Below are 21058 nucleotides of genomic sequence, written 5' to 3' on the forward strand. Positions count from 1 at the left end.
TTCCTGCTGAGAAAGCAATCAGATTTACAATTTTTATCATGTTGGGGAGCCTACGGTGGCAATACATTTCCCTCAAAGGGTCTGTGGAGTCTCCTGGATTCATCTTTTATTGAATTAGATTGAGTCAATACAATCACTTGAAGAATCTGGGTAGGAATACAGTCCACAAGGCCATGTATATCCCTCTAACTCTGATGACTTTGTCTTCTCTATTGTTCACTAGGTGAGCAGTTATGGCTTGTATTGTGGAAATTATTCAAGTAGGCGGCACTGTCCTATTACAAAAAAATTATAAATCCCTCTTCCTTAGTTATAATATTCTCCATGTTGTTCTGATGGTTAAAGATTTACATATATACATACAGCAAGGGGACAGTATTATATATACATCCCAAAGCTGAAAAGTATGTAAGATCTGGGAAGGGAATAGATGATGGAAACAAAATCAGGGGAAACTGTATTAGTCCATTTTCATGCTGCTGATAAAGACAAACTGGGTAATTTATATGGTGAAAGAGGTTTAATGGATTCACAGTTCCACATGGCTGGGGAGTTCACAATCATGCCAGAAGAGCAAAGGAGGTCTTACATGGTGACAGACAAGAAAGAATGAGATTCAAGCAAAAGGGGTTTCCCCTCATAAAAAGACATCAGATCTCATGAGACTTACATACATCCACAATAACAGTGTAGGGGAAACCGCCCCCATGATTCAATTATCTTCCACCAGGATCCTCCCACAGCACATGGGAATTATGGGAGCTGCAATTCAAGATAAGATTTGGGCAGGGACATAGCTAAACCATATCAGCAACTTAGAAGGAGCCAGAGAACACATCATGGGAGAGGGCAAATTCTTACAAATTCCTCCATGCCACCTATTCAAAACTAAATGTCCAAAGGAACCAGACCCAGAGCAAGTTAGCAAATGGAGATAGGAGTACAAGATTTTTATTACCAATTAAGTGTCCGTATTTATAACCCTCCTTTGTGACCCTGTGAAGCAACAGAGATCCTCACAAAGTATTGGGCATGGAGAAATTAAACTGCAAGACTCCAGAAGCTCTTTTTTTCTTGGACAAGTCCCAGAAGCTGTGCAGAAGATGTCATTGTGCCAAGGCTCAGCCTAATAGGGTAGCTCTCTTTAGTCTCCACCAGAGGGGAAGTGATTATTTCTATCAGACTGAAAGACATTACTCTTTCTTTGTTTTAGAGAGCAGAAGGATGCTGAGCCCTTAGGGATGATACAATCACTGAGAGTCCAGACCCAACACATTCCCTTTAAAGAGCCAGGGCTACCCGCTTTCCAAAGATAAAGAACCCACACTAAGATGCACCGTGTTTCTGGTTGGAAAGAGCTAGTGTTAAGATGCCAATACTCTCTGAGTTTATCCAAAAGTTTCAGTGAATTCTAAATCAAAATCCCAACAGAATATTTCATGGAACTTGTCAAGCTGGTTATAAAGTTTATAAGGCAGGGAAACTTAAAGAAAGAAAGAACCCTTAACAGAGAAGTGACTAATGTACTTGATCTAACAGAAATCTATAAAGTAGAGTAGTTAAAACAATGTATTATTGATAGAGAAATTAATAAATAGACCATTAGAATAAAACAGAGGATGCAGAAATGGTTCCAGGCAGATACAGAAATTTAGCTTAGGGAACAGATTGATTTTCACATGGATAGGAAAAGAATGGTCTATTTTCCCTTCAAATGGATAACTAGTTGTTCCAATGTCATTGATTTAATAAAGCTAGATGTGCCCCAACTCTCTGCTCCCAGCACGAAAATATAACTGAGATAGACTAAAGAATGTTGTACTGAATACAATGATAATATTAGATGAAAATAAGAATATTTTGATGGCTTTGGAATGAGTTTGGTCTTTCTAGGTAGAATACAAAATGTGAGAAATTTGAAAAAAAAACTATTCACAGATGTGTAAAATACATTTAAACTTTGTATACAAAAGGTATGCTAAGAAGTTAAAAAAATAAGCAACATTTTAAAAAACTGCTGAGTATTTGAAATTTTTCTTAATAAAATTTGGGGAAAAAATAAGCAACAGACTGAGAGGAAATGTTTATCACACAAATTATAGGCAGGATTAATAATCAGAATATATAAAATCTCCTATAAATGCCAAAAAATGAAAAATTGAGAGAGAATAGAGACAGGCAATTAACATAAAAAGAAATGCCAACAGACTATAAACATATGAAAAGTTGTTCAACTTGACTAGTAATCAGGGAAATGAAAATTAAATCAACAATTAGCTCACATTTTTTATCCACTAGATTGGAAGTAATTAAACATATCGATCACATTCAGTGTTGTTGTTAAGGAAACAGACACTCTCATATACTATTGTTTGGTGTGTTCATTGCAAAATCATTGTGAGGGTAACTTGGAAGTATTATCGGTGTTTTAAATATGTACATTCCTTAATCCAGAAAATCTATATCTCAGAATTAATTCTCAAGGAAGATGCATTTTCTTTAAGATTCATGAAAAAACATTGGGAAAAAACGTCCATCACTAGAAGAATAGTTCAAAAAACTGTTGATACACATAAACTATTGCCTTCAGAAAGAATGTGATAAATCTTTATGTACTGACAGATTTATCTGACAAAAACATTTGCATGACATCTTTCTTTTGTTTAACTTTATTTTAGATTTAGGGATACGTTTGCAAGATTGTTAAGCATTTATCTTTGTCAGTGAGAAAGGCCAGTCAGAAAACGATTCATAGAACATGATTCTCATTATATGTAGAAAAAGCAAAAATATTTGTTTTACATAGAAACATGACTGGAAGGATGACCATTACAATGTCTCATCTCTGTCTCTCACCCAGCAATTCTGTCTTTCTAATCTTTTTGAATGTACCAGCCTCTCTCTCAACTCACAGAACCTTTTTACCTTTTTAAAAGACACTTTTCCTTTGACTCTTCAGGAGGCTGCCTCCTTCTCATCCATGAAGCGTCAAATTATTCATATAGTGATCACTAGTTAGCCATCCACCTCCACCGCATAGCAACAATTTGCCTACTCCTGTTCCTAAATGGACTACAGTTTTCCTTGTCAAGTGGCTTTTGTAGGACTAATCCCATGTCCAGTTCCTGGAGTGGGTCATAACTGGCTTAAGCCAATCAATGTATGCCATCTTCCTGGCTGTAACAATTGATCTAGGAATGGACCAAGTCAGTTCAAGTAGGCCAGTGAAATTTCATTCTTTGGTTTGTAGTGTTGATGAGGTAATGGCTAGGAATGAGAAAAGTTGCAGTCCTAGCTGCTGCTGGAGGATATCTCATGTCAGGAAGAATGAAACCCACCTAAGAACGGTACCAATGCTGCAGTAGATAAGCCAATAATTGGGGCAACCATCCAGTTCTTTGATAATGTCATTCGTATGGCTGGGTCAAACTGTGCCTCTGAATGTTTGGTTAGATTCCCTGCGCTTTCTGTGATTTACAAAAGCATCACCACCACCCATACCTGCAGGAATTCTCTCTGTCTCACCTTTTTCTCTCTCATAAGTGGTCTTCATACACTCTTGGAGGTAAGCTCCATAAGGATAGGTCTGCCTCTGTCATAATTACTGCTATAACTCTATAGTTAAAACTCAGTATTTTTGAATGATTAGATAAATGAATGAGTCAAAGTGAAGGATGCTATGAGGTCACTTTCAGGTTTTGCTCTTTATACATATTTATCACTTGAATCTTTTACCTAAAGGATATACTACATATTATTTTTTAAATGTAAAAGGTTAAAAAACCTGAAAAAATATACTTCCAAATGTTTATGTTATATAATTATATTAATAGAAATTATCTTTGATAGTGAGATTATGGTTGGATTCTTTTCTTCATATTTTTCTGAATTTTCTAAAATTTCTACATTAAATGTACATTGCCTTACAATATTTTAAAAAGGAACATTTTTTAAACACTCTGAGTTCAACAGCAGGGATCCTAAGGTGAAAATTAGACATCCCACTGTGGGCAAACAAGAACAATGTTTATCAAGCAGAGGCAAATTCAGAGTCTACAGGAATTAATCCCTCAGCTAACCAGGTGAAGGGTATTGAGTCCCTTAATGAGGAGTAACATAATAGAGATACAAAGGGTCATTATAATTTGTTGTATTTGGCTCAATGCCGCAAACCTTCTGTAACCTCTTCAGCAGAGAATGTGGCAGAGTGCTGTTGGTTTTCAATCTCTGTTCTCCTCTTCTTCTTTAGCAATAAAATCCCACATTTTTAACCATACACATGGTCCTCTAGGATAAAGACTGGATTCCCCAGATTCCTTTGCAGCCATGTGGCATGTCACTAAATTGCAGCCAGTGGGATGAGAGCAGAAGTGTAAAGCAAGGTGTTCCTAAAGGGATGGGGCTTCAGCCCATCCTTTTCTTCTTCCACCTGGAGTGTGTGTGGCCAGGATGCCTGGAGCTCAAGCATCTGGGGCCATGAGCAGAAGTCCACGTGCTAGGGATGACAAGAGGAGACAGCCTGACTGTCTGATGCCATGAAGTGCCATGCTGGCTCTGGACTGCTCATCCAACCCCACTCTGGACTTTTATCCATCTTATTCAAGCTTCCAGTATTAGTTCCCCACCCTGCTTTATTATTATTATTATTTTACCATAATGCAGGTGAACCAAATCTAACCCATCCACAGTATGGTCATTCTCAATAAATTGTTATTCTGTGTCATTTTCAAGCAACCCTATTGTAGTTTTCAGACAATCCCAAGTTGATTAAACCCACTGAGCACTGTGCTATTTAGATAACTGAACTGAGTAGACACCCCTGAAGAAATTGAAAAAAATACTTATGTCCAAAGTAGACAAAACCAAGGAAGCACCTTCCCCCATTTCTCCCTAACTACACACACACTTGCACACCACTTAGAGAATTAGGTCCTAATTCATTTATAAGCTCTTTCCCTACTGTGTGTTTTCTTAATACCTCACACTTCCATTTCTTTTATCTTTATCATAATTATTCATTCAAACTCTCTTTTCTCTACTAGCTTCTGGAAGGGAGTGACTCTGCATTACATACCAGTGTACCCCCAAGGCCTAACACTACACTAGGCCCACAGAGGGCACACAACAAATATTTGTTGGATAAATAAATAACTTCTTTTTCAAAGGCAACACTGAAAGAAATTAACACATTATTAATTAACAAATTAAAATACAAATAAATTAGCATTTTCTACATCAAATGGCTAATTGGAGAATAAGAAGTTTACATGTGACAAAGCGTGGGACTGTTTCACATACGTCCCTTCCCCCAAAGGTATTAAATGCATCATTCTGTTTTCTCTAAATTGCAGTAAGAAGAGATCAGCTGCTTGTTCTTATTCTTCATGGATATGAGCACAGACTTCAGCAGGTGCTCTTTCTATGCCACTGATATGGGAAATCTCAATAAAGAGAAGAAAGGGAAGGGAGTGGGAGAAGCTTTCTTTTTTAGTTTATCAAGGTGAACACTGGCACTTTAATTTTTTAAGAAAAAAAAGCCAGCAAAGATAACTTAGAAGTTGGGTTCCTTAAAAATAGATAAACAGTGGAGGAAATGCAGCTCTCCTGTAAACACAGATAATAGTCAGAGAAACCCAGAATCTCAGAGGTGGAATGGATCTGAGAGGTTATCCATTGCAGTGAAATTATTTTTGTTACAACATCTATGTCTGCAGAAGATTAGTTATCACTATGGGTGAGTTTTCAGGGAGGGATAAGGCTGTACGTGGGTGTTGGGAAGAAGAATACCATGTGGTGAGGACAGATGGAGCTTGTGAGGAAAACTGGGTAAAATGAACTCCCTTGTCTTTGTCTTCATCTCCAAGCTTGCCTCTGGTCATGTTTGGCTGTATTTCGAGGAGACACTGCATCCACTGGATATGTGGAAGCTCTGTGAGAGGAGCAATGTGACATCACCACACAAACGTATAATGTTATGCCTGAGTTGGAATTCCCTGTGCACCTGTTTGCTTCACCAGTCCATGGAAATCCGTTAATTGTCTGGTTCTCCATTACCAGTAAGTAGTAGGCAAATCATAACAGTTTATTGAATTGGTAACATTTTGTGCCTTTTTCTTAACATGGAAATAAGGAGACGGTTCTTTGTTTGAAAATGATGTATGGCTTTGGAAGATGGAAAAAAGGACAAGAAGTTTGTATATCTCTTTGGTCTCTGAATTTTTCCTAGATATTGGGTTTGTGGGTTTTGCCCTATTTGATAAATGAAATTGGAGACCCAGAAGTGCAATAGAAAGTCCTAGGCTCATTAGTACTCCACTCTTAGATTATTCCAGAATGGGGTTTTCATTCTATGTCTCTTGAAAGGGGATGGGGAGATCAGAAAGTTGGAAAGCAAAAAAGTCAGTCCAAGTGTTTCTGTGGCATATGCAGTATTTTTCTCGATGAGCATTACTGAGTTTTGTGCTGACTGTTCTGCCCATATCCTTGTTCTCTGGGACTTCTCTCCATTCACCTACAGCCTGTGCAACCATGGGAGGGTGGCATCCTTTCAACTAGCTTGCAATTCAATGCACTGCTCCACCAGGAAGGAATCAAATTCTCTCTCCTGAGAATTTCAATGCCATAGAGGCCAAATCAGTCTTTTTAGGGCTCTGGAGTTGAAAGGCCATGTAGAGAGTCAGAGTATGGCCCAGTGCCCCAAAAACCAAAGCCACATACCAACCAAAGTGAGAGGAGGAGTCCGGGTGGGCAGAGGTGGCCAGATGGTGGGGAGAGTGGAGCTCATATCAGAGAGGAACTGGGGAGCTCCATGTGGGGGATGAGAACAAGGACAAAAGGTCCAGACATTCAAAGACAGGGACTCCATGGCTGTATACAGTGCTTCACTGACAAGTGTCTTTGAGATTTGCATCCTTTCAATAAGTGCCTTTAAATGGGCACTGATGTAGGTGGATATCTATCTCTTGCTGTAAATCTCTGAGTAAGACACTTGTTTGATGAAAGTAATCCATCTTTTCATGTATACTCTTGCTTTGCGCATGAGCACTGTGAACCTCAGTGTTCTGTTACTAAGTCTATTCAGGCTTCTGTGTATTCTCCACCAGAAAAGAAAACAATTTTTAATTTAAAAACTAGTTCTTTTTTCTTTTTTTTGGAGATGGGGTCTCGCTCTGTCACCCAGGCTGGAGTGCAGTGTGATCAGAGCTAACGGTAACTTTGAATTTCTGGGCTTAAGCAATATTCCCACATCAGCCTCCTGAGTAGTTGGAATTATAGGCACATGCCACCACATCTGGCTAATTTTTAAATTATTATTATGATTATTTGTAGAGACAGAGTCTTGCTAGGTTGCCCAGGCTGGTTTTGAACTCCTGGCCTCAAGTGATTCTCCCACCTTAGCCTCCCAAAGTGCAGGAATTACAGGCATGAGCCATCGTGCCTAGCCAAGGACTAGTTCTTTAAAAACTGAGTTTCCTAAGCATATGTTAAATATGGTTTATGAATACACAAATTTTTAGGAATGTTATATCTAAAACAAGGTCACTCTGTACACAAATCTCATTCTCATCTGTGTTTCTCTGGCCAGCTGCATCATTGCTTCTGCCCTGCAGTGTATCTACACAATAAGGGGCTTAGATTGTCAGGTACATTCTTCTCCTTTGATAATGAAGAAACTGAGCCCCAAGGAGGTCAAGCAACTTAGTTACCCAAGTTCGAAAAGTAATCTGGGACAAAGCTAGTCTGGATGAACTCAGCGGTCCTGAGCACCAAGTCCCGTAGCACTCCGCTTTCATTGAGCGATATCCTTGTCTTGTCAATGTTTAATTTATCCCCTGGCTGCAATAGGCCCCTCTTGGCCAGCTGAGTATAAGCTTAGACATACTTTATTTTTTTTCCAGTGAAGTTTTTCCATATGGTCCTTTATATAATTGGTCCTCAGCTAGGAAAGAAAATGTATGCTGGTGTCAGGGGGTAAGCCCTCGAACTGTTCCAAAGTTAGCTTTCTGCCTGCTACATTTTTCAGCTGCAGAGCTGAGTAAATCTAGGACAAATGCTCTCACGAATCACTGATGGGGTCTGTAAAGAAGAATGTTTCCAGTCCCTCTGAGGCCTGGCTTAAGAAATGCAAGTAGTTTTAGAAAAAGAGAAAGGCAGCCACTTTTCAAACCAATACTCGGTCCACCCTGTGAGTCTCTGACCTGCATGCACAACAGTGGCTCAAACAAACATGATGCACTGTTTTACCTGGTTTGTCATCTCAAATCCCAAACCAGCAGTGCTTCAAATTCGAGAAGCAACCCTGTGTGGAGGCAGCAGGCAAGACTACAAAAGGCCTAGAATAAACAAGCCCAGGAGAAGCCAGCGAGTTGCAGGAAGGTGAAGCTTCAATGCTCGGAGCACTGGAGCTACTGGAGAAGTTCAAGAGTGTTAGAGAATCTAGCTTCCCAGCCAGGTCCCTGTCCATTGCACAGACAGCCCTGTCAGGCATTCCCTACTGTGAATGTATGTGGAGGAAGGGACTGAAGGCACTGAAGGAAACTTGTAAATCCTTGGGACAATAGAAGCAAGACTTCAGAAATAGGAGCCAACCAGCCATGCGAGGAACACAGGACCAACCTTTAAGTCTGTGCTTTGAACCTGGGCTGGGCCCTTCTAAGGGAAGCAAGCGCTGCCTGTGGGGGTCATCCCGAACTGCCCCAGCCCTGCTGCACACTGCTTTGTATAAACAGTAAAAGGCAGCATGGAAGTGGCATTTATCTAGCACTGTGCTGGCCACTCTTTACATTCATTAGGCATTCACTTAGTCTTCTGCAAAAGCCTGTTATGTAGGTTTTCAATATCCTTAACTTTCCAAGTGAAGAAGCAGAACTCTGCAAAGTCAAATGACATTCCAAATTTACACATTTATAAAGGAGAAAGGCCTAGATTTAAACCAAGTTTTCTCTAACCTTAGAATCTAAAGTCCTATCTCTAATTATCTCTTGCAATGTGTTTGTTCTACAAGAAATTGCCAACCCTCTTGGTAATCATGCTTAGATGCTGCCAAAGTTAATCAGAAGACCCAGGCTTTTTAATTCCTCCCTCCTCCTCCCCTTCCCTCTTTTTCTCTTTCCCTTCTTCTCTTTCTTGTTTTTATTCTTTTTCTCCTCCCCATTGTACTTCTTGAAAAACTCTCTCTAACTCCTAACAATTTTGTTGAAACCAGTATTTGGCTTCCTGTGTCAAAAGGCTTCCTATTTAGCCGCAAAGGTCACACTCTTTCCACTTTCCTGTAAGTGTGAGATCCTTGAAAGAAATTTCTGATAAGAAAAGATTTGGACCCTCTTCTTATCAGAAATTTCTTTCAAGGATTTCACATTTACAGGAAAGTATAAATGGTTGATAAGCCTCATGGAAGAGGTGCCAAGCCTTAGCAATAATAAAATATCCTCAAAGGTGAAGAATCACAGAAGAAATCAGACACAATGGAGATTAAGTCACCAAAGAGAGGAATCAGTCACCATGAAGAATTGAGATCATCAGCAGTGCCAGGGAGAGGAAGGCTTTTCCATTGGGGATGGGGTTCAAGAGGAGAGATGGTTAGTAGACTGAGCAGGTTAGCATCCTTAGTTAACCTTCAAACTGTCAGTGGACAATGCTCTTCCTTCTCCCAAGGCTGCATCCCTGCAGTCTAACCCAGGAAATGGCCAGGTGGTCTTCTCTCCTTCCCCCTTGCCCTCTTTCTTAACTGGATCCAGGTTCCTGTCATATGTCCCATCCAGCCTGCCTCTTGAGGAAGCCTGGTTCCTCTTGTCCTCTAATATGGCTAATTTATCGAGGCCCTGGGTAAAGAATCTTACGAACAACATACCTTCTGTCTACCCACTTTGCCACCACAATGAAATATATGGGGAAATCACATCTAGAAAAGAACAAGAATTGCAATTTCTCATGGCTGGGCTGAACAGGGCAGCTAATGGAACTGCTGTTCTAAGCCATAGAGTTATGAAGATAGACAATATCTCTGAGGACCATCTCACCCCATTCCTGTATTTCATTAGCTCAGCTCCAATTGACTTAACTAGAACAGACAAAGGCTCATTAAAATATCATGCTGAATGAGATGTAATTTTCAGAATAATGTTAATATTAAAAAAGTGATTGGGAAACAGCTTTTCCTAGCCTTGCAAGTGAGGAGACATTTTGCAAGGTAAGCACTTTTCTCAACAACGGGGTTTGGAAGCTGGAAAAAGGGAAAATAATATGGATGAAGAGGCTGTTGTTGTGAGGATAGAAATTCCATGTCAACTAAACCCATCCTATCTAGTCAACCCAATTCTCTGAATATTTAGCTTCCCAAAATGTAATTCTACTTTAAACCTAATCCACTAATTACATCTTCTCTAAGTTGGCCATTCAGCATTTCTTCTATACAAATAAATCACCAGCTCACTCTTAAGAGATAACTGCCAAATTAACTTTAGAATCAGCCAGTGCTGTCTTTCCCATAGGGATCAGTCAGTTGTGAAATGTCATGGCAACGATAACATAGGCAGAGGTAGTTAGTTTGGTGTAGTATAAAGAACATGGCCTTGAGTTAGTTCTAACTTATAATCCTAGTTCAGTCACTGTGGTGAGTTGAATAGTGTACCTCAAAAATTCATGTCCACTCAAAACCTCAAACTGTGAACTTATTTGGAAATAGGATTTCTACAGATGTAATTAGTTGAGATGAGGTCATATTCAATTAGGGTGAGTTATACCAATGACTGATATTCTTATAGGGAGAATAGAGGCTACACAGACACATACAGGGTAGAAGACCATGTGAAGACAAAGGAAGAGATTAGAAAGATGCAGCCATGAGCCAAGAAATGCAAAGGATTACCTGGAGTCACCGAAGTTAGGGAAAGGCAAGGAAGAAGTCTTCCCCAGAGACTTCAGAGGAAGCATGGCCCCACCAACACCTTGTTTTTGGACTTCCATCCTCCAGAACTGTGGGAAAATAAGTTTCTGTAGTTTAAGCCACCAAGTTTGTGGTTGTGATTTGTTATGGCAGCTCTAGAAGACCAAGACAGTCACTAATCAGCTGAGTAAACTAGAACTAATTATTTAACCTCTCTGAGCCTCAGTTTCTTTGTCTAGACAGAGTTTAGGCCTATAACTTTGGGTAAATTATGTAGGCACTCTATTTGCTTCTCTTAAAAGGGAGGGTAATATTACTTAGCTTTTAAAATAGAGAGAATTGGAATTAACATGTGTTGAGCTCCTAATACATCATGAGTATTAATAGACATCTTATTAAATATTTTTAATATATTTCTCTACACTGACTTGATCTGAAAATAAGTTGAGATGGCTTAACAAATTCTTATCATAAAGCATTATACACTTGGACAGAACTTGATGCTAGACTTTCCAACATCCAGTGCAAAAAGGGAAACATGACATTTTATGTGACTCACATATCCACAGGGTAAATTATCACTATGTTATCCTGGCAATCCTAGGGAAGATACTAATGGGCCAAACTCTGCTTTCCCATGAACCCATTTTCCTATAAATGTTTCCAGATTTGATTTAACCTCATATGTTATTAAATTTCTCTGTGAATAAGGCTTACCATAGCAAAAATAAGGAAAGACCTAATTTCTGTTCAGAAAGAACTTCTTGTCCAGTAATTAGGTAGTGAAGTTATATAAGCCTACAGGAAACTGATGTAAAGCAGAATAGGATCATATCCTTAGTCCTTTGAAGCTTGAAAGGATGGATAAAGAATGGCAATAGGATTCTGAAATAACACAAACCCAAGTTCTATCACACAGCCAGTTTCTTACAAAGCAATGGCCACCCCAAACTTTATCTCACCTGCCCACAGCCCAGTGCCCAAACAGGGCAGTTTAGAAGGCCAGGGGCTTCTTCTTTTCTGAAAAACTTACTCTGAGGGTTGGCATTTCCAAGAAAAGCAAAGTCTAGGAGTTAAAGCAAGAAATGATGTGTTAAGTTCTAGAAATATAATGATGAATAAAAACAGAGAAGATCCCTGTCCTGATAGAACTTATACCAATCATAACCAAATTTGAAGATAAAAATGTTCTCTGCTATGAGAATAGATAATAAAGATGAGTATTCTAGTTAGAGCAGTCAGGGAGTTGTCTGTTGAAGTAGTATTCTTACCACAATAAAAAAAATATGAAGTTCTACACTAACTAATAAAGGATTTTCTGTATCTTTATTTTTCTGTATCTTTCACATACCTCAATATAATGTTTGTTTTTCTTTTTTATGTATATATACTTTAAGTTCTGGGATACATGTGCAAAATGTGCAGGTTTGTTACATAGATATACATGCGCCATGATGGTTTGCTGCACCCATCAACCCATCATCTACATTAGGTATTTCTCCTAATGCTATCCCTCCTCTATCCCCCAAACCCCTGACAGGCACTGGTGTGTGATGTTCCCCTCCCTGTGTCTGTGTGTTCTCATTGTTCAACTCCCACTTATGAGTGAGAACATGCAGTGTTTGGTTTTCTGTTCTTGTGTTAGTTTGCTGAGAATGATGGTTTCCAGCTTCATCCATGTCCCTGCAAAGGACATGAACTCATTCTTTTTTACAGCTACATAGTATAGCATGGCATATATGTGCCACATTTTCTTTATCCAGTCTAACATTGATGGGCATTTGGGTTTGTTCCAAGTCTTAGCTATTGTGAATGGTGCTTCCAAAAGCATATGTGTGCATGTGTCTTTATAGTAGAATGATTATAATCCTTTGGGTATATGCCCAGTAATGAGATTTTTGGGTCAAATGGTATTTCTAGTTCTAGTCCTTGAGGAATCACCACAATAGTTGAACTAATTTACACTCTCACCAACAGTGTAAAAGCTTTCCTATTTCTCCACACCCTCTCCAGCATGTGTTATTTCCTGGATTTTTAATGATCACTGTTCTAACTGGCATGAGATGGTATCTCATTGTGATTTTGATTTTCATTTCTCTAATGACCAGTGATGATCAGAATTTTTTCATATGTTTGTTGGGCACATAAATGTCTTCTTTTGAGAAGTGTCTGTTCATTTACTTTGCCCACTTTTTGATAGGGTTGTTTGTTTTTTTCTTGTAAATTTGTTTAAGTTTGTTTTTTTCTTGTAAATTTGTTTAAGTTTGTTTTTTTCTTGTAAATTTGTTTAAGTTCTTTGTAGATTCTGGATATTAGCCCTTTGACAGATAGATAGATTGCAAAAATTTTCTCCCATTCTGTAGGCTGCCTGTTCACTCTGATGATAGTTTCTTTTGATAAGCAGAAGCTGTTTAGTTTAATTAGATCCCACTTGTCCATTTTGCCTTTTATTGCCATTGCTTTTGGTGTTTTAGTCATGAAATGGTTGCCCATGCTTGTGTCCCGGATGGTATTGCCTAGGTTTTCTTCTAGAGTTTTTATGGTTTTAGGTCTTACATTAAGTCTTTAATCCATCTTGAGTTGATTTTTGTATTAGGTGTAAGGAAGGGGTCCAGTTTCAGATTTCTGCATATGGCTAGCCAGTTATCCCAACACCATTTAATAAATAGGAAATCCTTTCCCCATGGCTTGTTTTTGTCAGGTTTGTCAAAGATCAGATGGCTGTAGATGTGTGGTGTTATTTCAGGGGCCTCTGTTCTATTTCATTGGTCTATACATCTGTTTTGGTACCAGTACCATGCTGTTTTAATTATTGTAACCTTGTAATATAGTTTGAAGTCAGATAGCATGATACCTCCAGCTTTGTTCTTTTTGCTTAGGATTGTCTTGGCTATTTGGGCTCTTTTTGGTTCCATATGAAATTTGAAGTAGTTTTTTCTAATTCTGTAAAGAATGTCAATGGTAGCTTCATGGGGATAGCATTGAATCTATAAATTACTTTGGACAGTATGGCCATTTTCACAGTATTGATTCTTCCTAATCATGATCATGGACTGTTTATCTGGTCGTTTGTGTCCTCTTATTTCCTTGAGCAGTGGTTTGTAGTTCTCTTTGAAGAGGTCCTTCACATCCCTTGTAAGTTACATTCCTAGGTATTTTATTCTCTTTGTAGCAATTGTGAATGGGAGTTCACTTATGATTTGGCTATCTGTTTGTCTATTATTGGTGTATAGGAATGCTTGTGATTTTTGCACATTGATTTTGTATCCTGAGATTTTGCTGTAATTACTTATCAGCTTAAGGAGGTTTTGGGCTGAGATTATGCGTTTTCTAAATATACAATCATGTTATCTGCAAACAGAGATAATTTGACTCCTCTGTTCTTATTTGCATGCCCTTTATTTCTTTCTCTTGCCTGATTGCCCTGGCCAATCCAATTCCAATACTATGTTGAATAGGAATGATGAGAGAGGGCATCCTTGACTTGTTCTCATTTTAAAAGGAAATGCTTCCAGCTTTTGCCCATTCAGGATGATATTGGCTGTGGGTTTTTCATAAATAGCACTTATTATTTTGAGACACTTTCCATCAATACCTATTTCATTGAGTGTTTTTAGCATGAAGGGTGTTGAATTTTATCAGAGGCCTTTTATGCATCTATTGAGATAATGCTGTGGTTTTTGTCATTGGTTCTGTTTATGTAATGGATTACATTTATTAATTTGCATATGTTGAACCAGCCTTGCATTCCAGGGATGAAGCCAACTTGATTGTGGTGGATAAGCTTTTTAATGTGCTGCTGGATTCAGCTTGCCAGTATTTTATTGAGGTTTTCACATCAATGTTCATCAGGGATATTGGCCTGAAATTTCCTTTTTTGCTGTGTCTCTGCCAGGTTTTGGCATCAGGGTGATGCTAACCTCATAAAATGAGTTATGAAGGAGTTTCTGTCTTTTGATTGTTTGGAATAGCTTCAGAAGGAATGGTACCATCTCCTCTTTGTACCTCTGGTAGAATTCGACTTTGAATCTGTCTGGTCCTGGGCTTTTTTTTTTTTTTTTTTTTTTGGTAGGCTAGTAATTACTGCATCAATTTCCGAACTTGTTAATAGTCTTTTCATGGATTCAAATTCTTCCTGGTTTAGTCTTGAGTGGGTGTACGTGTCCAGGAATTTATCCATTTCTTCTAGATTTTCTAGTTTATTTGTGTAGAGGTGTTTATAGTATTCTCTGATGGTAGTTTGTATTTCTGTGAGATCAGTGGTGATATCCCTTTTATCATTTTTTATTGTGTCTATTTCATTCTTCTCTTTTCTTCTTTATTAGTCTGGCTAGTGGTCTATCTATTTGTTAGTTTTTTCAAAAAACCAGTTCCTGGATTCATTAATTCTTTTGATGGGTTTTGTGTGTATGTGTGTGTCTCTATCTCCTTCAGTTCAGCTCTGATCCTAGTTATTTCTTGTCTTCTTCTAGCTTTTGAATTTGTTTGCTCTTGCTTCTCTAGTTTCTTTAATTGTGATGTTAGGGTGTCAATTTTAGATCTTTCCTGCTTTCTGCTGTGGGTATTTAGTGCTATAAATTTCCCTCTAAATACTGCCTTAGCTGTGTCCCAGAGATTCTGGTACATTGTGTCTTTGTTCTCATTGGTTTTAAATAACTTACTTATTTCTGCCTTAATTTCATTATTTACCTGATAGTCATTCAGGAGCAGATGGCTTGGTTTCCATTGTGGTTTTGAGTGAGTTCCTTAATCCTGAGTTCTAATTTGATTGCATGGTGGTCCTAGAGACTGTTTGTTATGATTTCCTTTCTTTACATTTGGTGAAGAGTGTTTTATTTCCAATTATGTGGTGAATTTTAGAATATGTATGATGTGGTGCTGAGAAGAATATATATTCTGCTGAATTGGGGTAGAGAGTTATGTAGATGGCTGTTAATTCTGCTTGGTCCAGAGTAGATTTAAAGTCCTGAATGTCAGTGTTGATATTCTGTCTCACTGATCTGTCTAATATAACAGTTGGGTGTTAAAGTCTCCAACCATTATTGTGTGGGAGTCTTAAGTCTCTTCGTAGGTCTCTAAGAACTTACTTTATGAATCTGGGTGCTCCCGTATTGGCTGCATGTATATTTAGGATAGTTAGCTCTTCTTATTGCATTGATCCCTTTACCATTATGTAATGCCTTTTTTTTTTTTTTTTTTTTTGGTCTTTTTTGAGCTTTATTGGTTTAAAGTCTGTTTTATCAGAGACTAGGATTGAGACTCCTGCTTTTTTATTTTCACTTTCATTTTCTTGGTAAATGTTCCTCTATCCCTTTATTTTGAGCCTATGCGTGTCTTTACACATGAGATGGGTCTCCTGAATACAGCACACTGATTAGTCTTGACCTTTTATCCTATGTGCCTACCTGTGTCTTTTAATTGGGCATTTAGCCCATTTGCATTTAAGATTAATATTATTATGTGTTAATTTAATCCTGTCATTATGATGCTAGCTACATATTTTGCCCACTAGTTGATGCAGTTTCTTCATAATGTTGAGGGTCTTTATAATTTGGTATGTTTTTGCAGTGGCTGCTACCAGTTTTTTCTTTCTATATTGAGCGCTTCCTTTAGGAGCTCTTGTAAGGCAGGCCTGGTGGTGACCAAATCCCTCAGCATTTGATTGTCCATAAAGGATTTTATTTCTCCTTCACTTGTGAAGCTTAGTTTGGCTGAATATGAAATTTTGGGTTGAAAATTCTTTAAGAATGTTGAATATTGGCCCCCACTCTATTCTGGCTTGTAGGGTTTCTACAAAGAGATCCACTAAAGGGCTTCCCTTTTTGGGTAACCCAACCTTTATCTCTGGCTGCCCTTGTTTTTCTTTCATTTCAACTTTGGTGAATCTGATGATTATGTGTCTTGAGGTTGCTCTTCTTGAGGAGTATCTTTGTGGTGTTCTCTATATTTACTGAATGTGAATGTTGGCCTGTTGGTTGGGGAAGTTCTCCTGGATAATATCCTGAAGTGTGTTTTCCAATTTGGTTCCATTCTCCCATCAGGTACACCAATCAAATATGGGTTTAGTCTTTAAACATAATCCCATGTTTCTTGGAGGCTTTGTTCATTCCTTTTTATTCTTTTTTTCTCTGATCTTGCCTTCACACTTTATTTCATTAAGTTGATCTTCAATCTCTGATATCCTTTCTTCTGCCTGAAGAAAGAAGAATTCGATTGAGCTATTGACTTGTGTATGCTTCATAAAGTTCTTGTACTGTGTTTTTCAGCTCCATTGGGTCATTTATGTTCTTCTCTAAACTAGTTATTCTAGTTATCAATTCCTGTAACCTTTTATCAAGGTTCTTAGCTTCCTTGCATTGGGTTAGATTATGCTCCTTTAGCTTGGTGGAGTTTGTTGTTACCCACCTTCTCAAACCTACTTCTGCCAATTTATTAAACTCATTTTCCATCCAGTTTTGTCCCTTGCTAGCGAGGAGGTGTGATCCTTTGGAGAAAAAGAAGCATTCTGGTTTTTGGAATTTTCAGTCTTTTTACACTGGTTTTTCCTCATCTTCATGGATTTATCTACCTTTGTTCTTTGATGTTGGTGACCTTCGAATGGGGTTTTTATGTGGTCATCCTTTTTGTTGATGTTGATTCTATTGCTTTCTGTTTGTTTGTTTTCTTTCTAACAGCCAGGCCCCTCTTCTGCAGGTCTGCTGGAGGAGGTCTACTTCAGACCCTGTTTGCCGGGGTATCAGCAGCAGAGGCTGCACAACAGCAAAGATTGCTGCCCGCTTCTTCCTCTGGAAGCTTCCTCCCAGAGGGGCACCCACCAGATGCCAGCAATTTGCCACCCCCAATTTCTTTGAGCTGTCCTGTATGAGGTGTCTGTTGCTGCTGGGAGGTATTTCCCCTTCAGGAGGCATGGGGGTCAGGGACCCACTTGAGGAGGCAGTCTGCCTCTTAGCAGAGCCTGAGTGCTATGCTGGGAGATCTGCTGCTCTCTTCAGAGTCAGCAGGCAGGAATGTTTAAGTCTGCTGAAGCTGTGCCCACAGCCACCCCTTCCCCCAGGTGCTCTGTCCCAAGGAGATGGGAGTTTTATCTATAAGCTCCTGACTGGGGCTGCTGCTTTTCTTTCAGAGATGCCCTGCCCAGAGAGAAGGAATCTAGAGAGGCAGTCTGGCTACAGTGGCTTTGCAGCACTGTGGTAGGGTCTGCCCAGTCCAAGGGTCCATTCCAAATTTTCTGGCAGCTTTGTTTACACTGTAAGGGGAAAACCACCTACTCAAGTCTCAGTAATGGTGGACATCCATCCATTTGTGTTTTTAAATATCTGTGTGACTGGGTTAAGAAGGAACAGTGATAAATTCATCATAGAACCATGCTCAATAATACCACATATCATCCCGTTCCATGTACACTCTTTTTGAGAGAAATAACCACATTTTCTACTGTGTCAGAGCTCCTCCATGCACTTGAAACAGTACTAGGTATGTCTAGAATGCTCCATGATTGTTGCATGCCCCTTGCTGACAACTCTGAGGCACTCAAACCCAGTGCCTCAGTGGGGCTGGCTCCCACTCTGGAAACAGTCAGGCTCTAATTTTACTCAACACCAGAGTTTAGACATGACCTGCAAGTCTCTCCACACAGTTCTCCTGTGCATAACAATTGATCTGAATTGACACACAAGATGAAATCAATTTGCTACCCCCAATTTCTTTGAACAAGGCATGGAAACAAATCTCAGCACAATCAAAACTTCTGAACCTTCCAATGTATTTGCTCAGGGGCTTTCTGGCTTTCAAGGCTAATTTCTGGGAATACCTTCCAGGAGGGAAGCAAAATCACACCTTATTGGAGGTTGGCCAGGGGAGACAGTGTTGGTTACACTGCAGGCTTTCCAGTCAGAAAGGGAATAGTGGATACTAATTCTGACAGCTTGCTTCTTGCAGAAACACCAATGGTTGAGGAAGGAACAGCAGAGACGTCATTGGTCCATGCAATGGTTATGGCATATGTTAAATACAGTCAGCACTATCCCAAGTATACAGAGAAGCTCTGATGGGGTAGAAAATGCAGTTAATGCTCTCAAGCAGTGCTTCCTCCTGGGAGACAAAATTATTTGTTCTTTTTGAACCACCAGAGCTGCCTCTGGGTCTGCTAAGAAAGATGACTGGAAGCTGTTCAGAAAGACAACTTAACCTTCCTCCCACTGGGCAACTTCAGTTACCACAAGCTTAGACAGAGATGTATAAGCTGTCAAACACCACAAAACTAATTCTAAATCTCTGAACCAAGCAAGATTTCCAGAAGCATAAATAGCCAGCCTCATTTTGCTTTCAAACTGTTTATAAAAGGACAGACAAATCTTTCTCTCCCCCTACTCACACAGAGGAGAAAGATAAAACTGGATTTGCCACAAACTGTGCCAAATTCAACATTTGGTCAGTTCTTTCAAGTACAAGCATTTTTTTGAACACTCAGCTCTGAGGGTATAATCAAATGAAATAGATTTTGCTTCTGAATGAATCAACTTTATTTTGGGGGGGTTAAATGTACTTGGCCTAGGTCAACATTTAGGTTGTATCCATTGGTAGATTTTAAAGGACTACTGAGTACATCCATATTTCAGTGTCCTTGGAGTCCTAATGTAAGAGGAAAAAGCAAGAAATGCAGAACATCGCTCCATCCTCAAAACCATTGCCACACAATTATGTGACATTTTAACGTTTTATTTATCCATATACTATCAGCAGAGGCAAATATATGGCAGACTGTAATAAACAGACATACTGAATAACATCAAACAATCAAACAGAAGGTTTGGGGTTGTGAGGAAAAGCCAAAAATATCAATGAGGACTATAGGCTCAGAGGAAAGAAGAAACTTGGGATGCATGCTGAGTTGAAAGGGGAAAAAACAGGAAGTTGGGCTGTTGAACAAGTTGCCCAATAGATATATGTTTGCCTTCATTGAGAACATTCAGAAAGTCTTAGTTGATGCTGTACACCTTACATTTACACCTACCACACTCTTCCCAAGGAGAGAGTCAAGGATAGGACAGATTGGCAAATCCTGAAAGAAATATCATTCAAATGAGTAAAGACATCTTTCCAAACATCAGAAGTCCCAAATCACTTCTCTGCAACGTTCAGAAAGATTTACTCTGGAACACAAAAAGGTAGCAACTAATTCCAACTTTCATATCTGAGTACTATAATTTCCATATTCCCCTGGGAGTTATTCTACCACAGTTTTATTTTATTGCTATGTTTGGTTTTATGCTCAGCATGAAAACCTAAGACTTCATGCCACCAAATTCCATGGTGCTGATTCACTATTTTATACCTCAGCTAACTCCTCTGGGAAAAGTGCTATTGAGATATATTCCTGTTTGAGAGAGCTATGATTTTGCTAATCAACACAAAGCCCATTACTGAACAAAAGACATGTATTTGAGTGTGTATATTATGCATTCTTGGCATACCTGTAAGGCTTTCTATACAATAAGGACTAAGGAAAGTGTTAGTTCATTCAGAAAGTCGTCAAAAGCAGCTGTTGATTTCAAATAGTGCGAGCAACTGGATGAGGTATGGAATTTAAATGAATTGTTTGAAATTTCATCAATGGGATGCATTTAATGAGAGTGGGAGCATGCATAAAGGAGACTTAATTATATTTAGCTTACCTTCTTGAAATGGAGATCTAAATCCAGAATGACATGATATATATTTTAAGCCCTAGGTGAAAGTAAATACAATTTTAAAAATGATATTATGCTTAATTTTGATCAGAGTACAACAGGAAAGACATATTTACATATAGGTTTCTCATTTTAACAAACACAAATATTCATAGGAAAGTGTCCACGGTAGTGAAGTATTCAGAAACTGCACCACATGAGGAATGGGGAGGAAATTTACTTAATTTTAGTCCTGGGAGGATGGCTTCAGGAAAGTAGTATCCTTGAATAACTGAAGAACTGCTTTGTGGCTGCAAACTCATTCTGTGTTGTTCTATGAGGGCAGAAGCCATGAAGAAGTAAGCATGATGATTGGGTTTTCAAGCTGCTAAAACTGCAGAGTGATGGAATCAGTGTGGTAGAAGCAGAATAAGATGGGACAAAAAAGGGAAATAGCTCAAAGAGTAAGGAACTGAATGAGGAATTGCATTACAGACCAGACCCA

Source organism: Aotus nancymaae, unplaced genomic scaffold, assembly GCF_030222135.1.
Source record: "Aotus nancymaae isolate 86718 unplaced genomic scaffold, 86718_ANA_hifiasm-v0.15.2.pri h1tg000064l_1, whole genome shotgun sequence".
Lineage (NCBI taxonomy): Eukaryota > Metazoa > Chordata > Mammalia > Primates > Aotidae > Aotus > Aotus nancymaae.